Raw genomic sequence first — 8,876 nt, forward strand, 5'->3', positions numbered from 1 at the left:
TTCTCAGTTGCAAAGCAGCCATCCCGAGGTGGCAACACTTCAAGCCAGGGACAGTAAACATGTTACTAGTCAGTGCTGTTAGGAGACAACGCTTTCCTACGCAGCCCAGTCAGTCCCAGAATCCCTCTCAACGCAGCCCTCCAGGAACTTGCTACTTGCCCATTAGAGTTAGCTCTGGGGATGACACAAGCATTGCCATCTCTGCTTCAGGTCTTCCTGGCAAGCGACACCTTTGTCACCAATGATTCCATCAGCTTACTTCCCCTGGTATGTTGATGGAGAGTGAAGATCTTGAATCCAACTGTGTTCCTGGGGTAGAGTGGGTTAGGGAGAAAGAATGAAAAGAGTGGCAGTGAGGAGGGCCAGAGGGAAGGAGCCCATGCCGCTACCTGCCTTGCACGCCCATCTAAGGCCCACGCTGCTCAGAGGTGGGGGGTGGGGAGCCAGTGCCACTGGCATGACACAGAGAGCCCTGGCCCAGGAACCAGGACCTCTGCAGGTTCTGCTGTTGGCTCACCTGGCCACCTTGGGCAGATCTGTCCACGTTTTAAGCCTCGGGTCAGCAGGTGGAGGACAGTGGGCTGAATGACTCCATGAATATTCCAGCATCCTTCTTATTCAAAGGGAAAGCCATGAGAGAAGCAAATCAGGAGAGAAGCAGGATAAAGAACAGGAGGCAGAAACATTGAAAGGGGAAGACTCAAGAGGGAAGCAAGAAAGGAAGGAGGAGTGTGGGGTGGGGACAACGGGGAGGGGTGAGGCAGATGCTAGGACACAAATGCTGATGAAACTTCAGGCAAATTCCACTCTTCTGCCTCCCTGCTGCCCCCACCCACCCACCCACCCATAAGCTCCTCCAGCCTTCACACCCTGAGATGTGCATGGGGAAGAGTTCACCCAGGATGGGACCCCTGGAGGGCACAGAGAGAAGGGTCAGGAAGTGGCCTGGGGAATGTCCACAAGGGTCCTTCCTGGCCTTGCTCTCAGCACTGTCCCACCTTCCAGAGGCGATTTCTTCTGAGATACGAGGGAGCTCCTGAGGAGAGAGCATCCCTCAGTCTGAGATGGAGAATCCACGGCCTCTGGAGGCACCATCAGCATGGCCGGCCACAGGACGATGTACAGCGTGGAGTGACTGTCGAATGGACGGGGCACCTGTGAGGGAAAACCGAGGTCCCTCAAGACCTAGAACAAACCAAATGGATTGAAATCAACCAGAGTGGTAGTTTTTTGTTTTTTGTTTTTTTTTTTTCTTCTTAGTAGATCAGGCTTACAAGGAAAGTATAGTTCAGGAACAGGAAGGAGATGTTCTTCCCTTCTCCTAAATAAAGACTCAGATTGAGTGGGGACAGTGATGTCACTCTGAAGGTGCACATTGAAACTGAACAACAAAGTTTCCACCAGGGCCTCAGATTCCCTTACCTATCTGAGCTCAAACTTTGTCAGAACCAACCACCATGACCTTGAGCAGGCTGCTTCTCTTGTATTTTGTTTACTTAGCCACAAAATAAAGATGGTTCTACTTATACTACAAAGCCCAGAAGATTGGGGCAGGTCGATTTAGACAACTGAAATGAAAAAGACCCCATGTGCTATGAAGGCTCATACATGCATGCAGTGTTATTATTAGTCATACAAATGATACTCTACAGGCCGAGCATGGTGGCTCATGCCTGTAATCTCAACACTTTGAGAGGCTAAGGTGGGTAGATCACTTAAGGTGAGGAGTTCGAGACCAGCCTGGCCAACATAGTAAAACCCCATCTCTACTAAAAATACAAAAATTAGCCTGGCGTGGTGGTAGGCACCTGTAATCCCAGCTACTCAGGAGGCTGAGGCAGGAGAATCACTTGAACCCAGGAGGCAGAGGTTGCAGTGAGCCAAGATTGAACCACTGCACTCCAGCCTGGGGGACAGAGCAAGACTCCATCTCACAAAACAAAACAAAACAGAAACTGTACAAAGAAGAGTGGGCCCATCCTGGAGCTTTAATAACAAATTTAGAATAATGCCTAATTTACCCATTGCAAAATAAGTAAATATCTAACACCTTATGAAATCGTTTACTTTTTGTGGTCATTAGACTAGAGATCTTTGATTTTTTTCCCCCCAAGACACAGTCCTGCTTTATTGCCTAGTTGGAGTGCAGTGGCATGATCTCGGCTCACTGCAACCTCCACCTCCTGGGTTCAAGCAGTTCTCGTACCTCAGCCTCCCAGGTAGCTGGGATTACAGGTGTGTGCCACCAGGCCAAGCTATTTTTTTTTTTTTTTTTTTTGTATTTTTAGTAGAGATGGGATTTCGCCATGTTGACCAGGCTGGTCTTGAACTCCTGACCTCAAGTGATTACTCTCCCTCGCCCTCTCAAAGTGCTGGGATTATAGGCATGAGCCACCGTGCCCAGCTGACTGTGAGATCCTTAAAGGCAGAGACCACATCTCAGTTGAATTTGAAATTACCCCAGCTTAGCACAGTGACCCACTCAGAGAGATTGCTCAATCAACTATGAATGGAGGGAGAGGGACAGAAAGCAAGACTCAGTGAAAGCAGTCAGCTACAAAGTTGGCCACTGGGTAGTCTCCCAACTGTGACTCCATCACCTTCAAAATCAGGCCGCTCGCCCTCTCCTATAAACGGTTTATCTTTAGAAAACTAATTCCTTGAGTTGCAGCTAGTGGCTATCTTTTACAGGTAACGAGAGATGGTGTTGTAGTCAAAATCTCTCCCTGGATTAGTAGAGCTGCTCCTAACTGAGCAGAGTAAATGCAGGCAGATGCAGGTCACTTCTGCACCATCACTTTCTCTAAACCTGCCTCACTTTTCTCTTAGCAGAACTCCTACCTTGAACACTGAGTCAGAGCCTGCAGGGCTGCTGAGGGTATCCATTTATGAGCCAAGGCTCATAAATGACGCTGGACCCAGGCAGAGGAGGTAGGGCCCAGTCAGAGGAGGTTAGACCCAGGCATAGGAATATCTGGTAGGTTATATCACAGTTCAACAATAGCTATTTCCCCTTCTTGAAGGAGTACAGTTTCCCACCCCAATAAAGTTCAGGTGACCCAGCAACTTGGTTTGGGCCAATGGAATATGAGTGCTAGTGGTGTGGTCACTTGTAATGCTCCAGAGAGCAGCAGCCTGAATCACAGAGTGAGGACAATGACAGCACAGAGCAAAGCCACTGGATGATAGCATGGTTGTGTAGTATGAGTAAAAAATAAAACTTTGCTGCTTTAAGTCACTAAGGTACGAGGCTGTTTGTTACTGTTGCATAGCCAAGACTATCTTGACTGCTATAGGGTATAAGGGATTTAACCTAATAGGTGGCCCCTCAGTTCATAATGAATGTATGAAATCTCACGTTTCACCTACGGAGACGTATTCTTTTGACCTAAAGCCTTCTTTAAAAAGGACACTGTTGACTATTTACACTCAATATGAAGCATTTTGTGGAAGGTCCTAATTTTCCTGAACTAGCTTTGGGTCAGATTAGGGAAGAAAGAGAAGACTAAAGAGGAGGAGAGGTGGAAAAAGGCAGTGCAAATCTACAGAGTTAGGAAAGAAGGAAGTGGAAGGAGGGGAAGTATCGAGGCGAGAAATGGGGAGGATTTGGAGGGTGAGAGAAAGGACCTGCCTTTTGCCAACTCTGTGCCAGGCGTGTGCTGCCTGGTTCCCACACCACCTGCTGTGGTGAAGAGTTTTCAGGCCCAAGTGAAAGTCATGGCATTAACATCCCACAGTGCCCTAGGAGAAACAATTTATTATCTAGGAATGAATACAACCACGGTTGTTTAAAAATATAACCTATAGTTTTCTATATGCCTTGGTTTTGATCAATGATCAATTTACCAGGAAAACAGAGAACCCATCCTTAGGGGATACAGACCATATTCTCAGCACTGGTCCTTGATCAAGATGGCAGCTGCCTTCGAAAGCCATAAACGACAGCTTCTGGTGATGCCTAGAAGGATGCTGGCTGATTCTAATGAAGGCCTGATGATCCCTCTAAGATGCAGGAGAGGAAGAAGTCATGCTCCTCATGCACATACACGCAGAAGAGGGGTCCTTCTTATCCCTGCTCCACATCCAAGTCCAGACCAGACCAGCCACTGTATCACTCACCTTCCAAGTTCCTGCTCATTACCTGTTTAAGTCTCTCCAAACTCCAGCAATGCAGAGTCAGGGCTTGGGGTAGAAAGAAACAGAGGCCCTGGGAGAGGTGGCTGGCAGGTCAGTAGGGATGTGTGCTCCCCCTGATTCATTAGGATCACATCCCTCACCATAGGAAACATCCTGTTTCCTTAACTAAAAGGTCATTGGCTGTGCTGAACTACCCCAACTCCACAGTACCGTGCCAATCCTTCCTTCTGCTTTGGTTTGCCTGCTGTTTTGTGAATTTCTGTGGGCAACGCAGGCTGGAGATGCCACTGACTCAGAGCTGTGTGAGCAGCCCCCCTGTGCAGACAGCTAGGACTTCTACTCCTAGGACCCGTTCTCCATCCCCCTTTTGTATCTGGAATATACTGTCTACATAGTGTGATGGTGAAGACCATGGCCTGGTTCAGACTCTGCCCTTCTCTGGCCAGTTTTTACCTGGAGTTCCCAGCTGTCTCTAAATCATGGCTTCCTCACCTGTAAAGATGAGAATAATAATGCAGGGCTGCTGAGGATATCCTCATACAGTTCTTGTGAGGATGAAGTGAGGCAAGGATTACAAAGCACTTAGAGCAGGTCCTGCCACCCTGTAAGTTTGTGACAGATGGTAGCTTTTACTATTGTGTAGCAGGCTTCCGAAAACTCCACATGTGATCTCTTTAACCCTTGCTCATGGGACAACACCAAGCACATAGTAGTTGCCCTATAAATGTTTTGTAAAAGAACGAGTAAAGTAGGTACAAGAATTTCTCAACTGCCCAAGTCTTGAAATACACATGTAAATAGAACATAGCTTTCCCAAAAAGTACAAAAATAGATAACTAAAAATTATAAGAGCCTGATTTCCCCCTAAAAGCAGAGGTGAGACAAGGGTTTGTGAGCAGGGGGCTTATTTTGGGAAGCGGTCCTGAGCAAGAGGAGAGGAAGGTAGGGAAGTGAGGACAAGCCAGTTCTAGGGGATATTTTCAAGCTGGGTCTCACTGTGGGGGCCGGGACTCTGACCCCTCTGGTACCTTCTAGTAATGTAGAATGCATCTCAGAAACCATCCACTGGCTCCCACTCCCCACTGCAGAAAGCTTCCCTGGGCTGTTGATTCCTAACACTTCTAAGTTTGCAAGTGAGTTGGAAAAACTGAGTGGTTTCTCCCAGGCACCCCCGCCCTCCATGGTAGGAGCAGAGGAGCCCTGGGGCAAGAGGTAAGGAGAGTGCAGTGTCCCTGAAGCAGACACTATCAGGCTCCATGTGCATGCCACCTGGTTGCTGTGGCAACAGCTGGGGTGGAAGGCGGGTCCAGAGGGTATGTATGTGACCGAGTGCAAGGGAAGTCTACAACACAATATGTAATCCTTTAAAACCCTTCATTCTAGATCAGTAAGATTAAAGTCATTTCAAAAACTTTTTTTTTCTTTTTTTTTTTGGTAAGAGTCCCCAGTTCTTTTCTTCTACCTCCTCATTTTTCCACTACTTTCATCACCGGCTACAGTGATTGCCTTTTCTCCTCCTTTCCATTATTCACAACAAAGCCAAGTTTTTGTTCCACCTTGAAAGTTATGACATGTGGGAGATAAGTAAAGGATGTCAAAGTGACCCAGACTCGTGGATGTTGGTGAGGGCTGGACAAGCCCATTGGTTCTGTGACTCATCAAATTCACACATGACTTCTGGGGTGGGACGTGATACTATTTAACCTTTCCCAGCACTGTCTGCCTTTCTCGGCTGTGCCATCCAATTAGCACCTTATCTTGGGTGGCCTTAGCCTTTCATTGCCTGTAATGCACCACTCAGCACTTTATTTTAATAGAATCAATGCTGATACGTATGTGATAATTTTATCCCGTAATAATTTCACCTTTTTATGTCCTGTCTCCTTAACTCAGAAATAGACCAGGTCTTCTATTTCTTTTATTCTGAACTCAATGCTGGATACACAGTAATTAGATGAATGCTCAAGTTTTACATTAACTGTATATGTCTTTATTACTCATTCAAACATGTCAGCCCATTAACAAAACTCGCGCAGGGGTGTAATAATTATGAAATCCAGTTATTTATATTTTTACCAACTTTCAGTCACATATAAGGCGTAGATTTCACTCCCCCTGCCCCACTAATTTTATTGCTTTGAAGGTATATTTGCCAAGGTACAAGGATGGAACAAAGTTTATTTAAATATAAGCATTTGATGTCTAGGCCTCCATTCATACCCTCACCCTCTGCAGCTCTGCAAATATCAGGACTGGTCTAACTATGATTCAAGGTCTCCATGCATAAAGTAGGGAAATATCTGCACTTAATGAGCTTTTACTTGACTTAGAATCTCCTTCTCTGTCTCTTGGCAGGATGACACCTAGTCCATCTAGGAAGAGGGTTAACATTTCCAGTTTTTCAGGGTCATCAGTTCTGTCTACAATATTCATTGCATAGGAATTCATGCAGTGGATCATGATTTACCTTATGGAGAAACATCTCCTGAACTAGATAAGATCAACAGCTTCAGGCCATCAGTATTTGAACCTTAGGAGAGCTTTTAGAGACCCTCCCTCCCTTGCAAAAGTTCAGCTTATTACTCATTTATCTCTGCAGCCCCTTCATCACCTATGTTCCAAAGCTATAAATGGATAGGCCTGTCCAACCAAATGTCATTGACCATTGTTTTCTTTATAGCACTGGGCCACAAGACCAGGTATGTAAAGAAGATCATGTAATAAAATCAAGCTGATACTGAAGGCAAGTTTTTCCTAAGTGATCTTAGTCTGCTGTAGTCTATCAATTAAAAAAAAAATTAGGTCCCTTAGAAAATGGGATGTTGATAAGACACTTGGAAGAGATAAAGAAGACAATACAAATGTTGGGTGAGATTGTAAACCCTGATTTCCAGTTACCCCTTGTCCAAGAGTCATCATCTCCCAGGACACAAAAGGATTTCCTCAGAGAGATGATGTCTGTGTCACTCACATACATTACTTGCATTCAATTCTCAGGATCCAGTTCTAGTCTACAGTTATCATTATTGTACCCATTTTATAGATAAATACACTGAGACTTAAAATAATAATTGAACTCCAGTTCCACAAATGGAAAGTAATAGAGATCATAGAGCGGGGATGTAAGCCCAGGTTTCTCTGATTCCAAAACCTACGCTCTTAATGATTGTGCTGAACTATGACAAACAATAAACAAGTCCATCCATCAGTCTCTCTCTCTTTTACTGTCTCTCTCTCTATTTCTCTCTCTCTCTTTTACTGATGGATGGATTATCATCATAGTGTTACTGGAAAGGGGTCCCAATCCACACCCCAAGATAGGGTTCTTGGATCTTGTGCAAGAAAGAATTCAGGGCAAATCCCTAAAGGGAAAGCAAGTTTATTAGGAAAGTAAAAGAATAAAGAATGGCTACTCCATAGAGCAGCCCTGAGGGCTGCTGGTTGCCTACTTTTATGGTTATTTCTTGACGATATGCTAAACAAGGGGTGGATTATTCATGCCTCCCCCTTTTAGACCATATAGGGTAACTTCCTGATGTTGCCATGGCATTTGTACACTGTCATGGTGCTGATGGGAGTGTAGCAGTGAGGACAACCAGAGGTCACCCTTGTGGCCACCTTGGTTTTAATGGGGTTTAGCCGACTTCTTTACTGCAATCTGTTTTATCAGCAGGATCTTTATGACCTGTATTTTGTGCTGACCTCCTATCTCATTCTGTGACTTAGAATGCCTTAACTGTCTTGGAATGCAGCCTGATAGGTCTCAGCCCCATTTCACCCAGCCCGTATTCAAGATGGAGTTGCTCTGGTTCAAACACCTCTGACAATAGCAAAGGACATTGTAGAGAAAATGACTAGGGGTAGGCATTGGGTTGCAACTGCAAGCTACAGCAGGGAGAGAAGAATAGAAATTGAGGGATTCAGCCAGCAGATTTAGGGACTGCTGTGCACAGGATGGGGCACCAGGCAGCCATGCTTGTGGGATGCACTGCAGATACAGAGGGATCTGGATTTAAGTCTCCAGTACAGTACTTAGCATGTGTGTGTGGCTGGAGAGAAGTTGATTTTGATCACTTTGCCTCACTCCCCTCATCTATGAAGTGGAAATAATTTGTGACAAGTTGTGGGGATTCAGCATGATAAAGTGCACCATGCCCGACTCAGTCAGCGCTCCTCAGGAAAGGCAGCTTTGTTTTTTTTTCTTTTTTGAGGCGGAGTCTCGTTCTGTCCCCCAGGCTGGAGTGCAGTGGCGCAAAAGGCAGCCCTTTTACAGTGCCTCACTGACTTGCCATTAGAACCCACTTCCTGGGGCCTTTTCTTCATCCTGGACATGCCGGAGGCCACCGCTAGGGCCAGCGGGGAGGTGGGCATATTGGTAACAAACTTCCCCTCTGGCCATAGGCATATCTTCCCCACCTGCAGGAAGACCCCAGCTCCTTCAGCGAACCATTTGCCCTCAGGCTGTGAGCTCTTCTGAGGCCTCAAGAGTATCTGTCAGCTCCCTGAGGAGAGGTTGGCGGTCACCATTTTGTACAGTGGCAAACTAGAGACATGGCCCTGACAAGGAAGTGGTAGCAGGGTGTCTTCATGCTACCCCACCCCACCCAGGAGGGGTCCAGTGTGTGTCCTTGCTGTGTGGTTCCACAGCATCCCGTGGAATGGGACACTCACACAAGCCTTCTAATCCAGCAGCTCAGCTCACCTCTTCAGCCTCAGCTCCTTGTCACTCTGACAAGCCT

The 8,876-nt window shown here is 46.3% G+C and overlaps 1 long non-coding RNA gene across 1 annotated transcript; it reads right to left on the reverse strand.

The window, feature by feature from the left end:
- On the reverse strand, nucleotides 1–1,176 carry LOC105471366 (uncharacterized). Its single transcript, XR_981099.3, has 3 exons — nucleotides 999–1,176; nucleotides 518–610; nucleotides 1–309 (listed from the first exon to the last, which is right to left on the reverse strand). It is a non-coding gene; the product is annotated as an uncharacterized lncRNA (long non-coding RNA).
- Nucleotides 1,177–8,876: the final 7,700 nt, after the last annotated feature.

This window comes from Macaca nemestrina, chromosome 4 (genome assembly GCF_043159975.1).
Source record: "Macaca nemestrina isolate mMacNem1 chromosome 4, mMacNem.hap1, whole genome shotgun sequence".
NCBI classification, from domain to species: domain Eukaryota; kingdom Metazoa; phylum Chordata; class Mammalia; order Primates; family Cercopithecidae; genus Macaca; species Macaca nemestrina.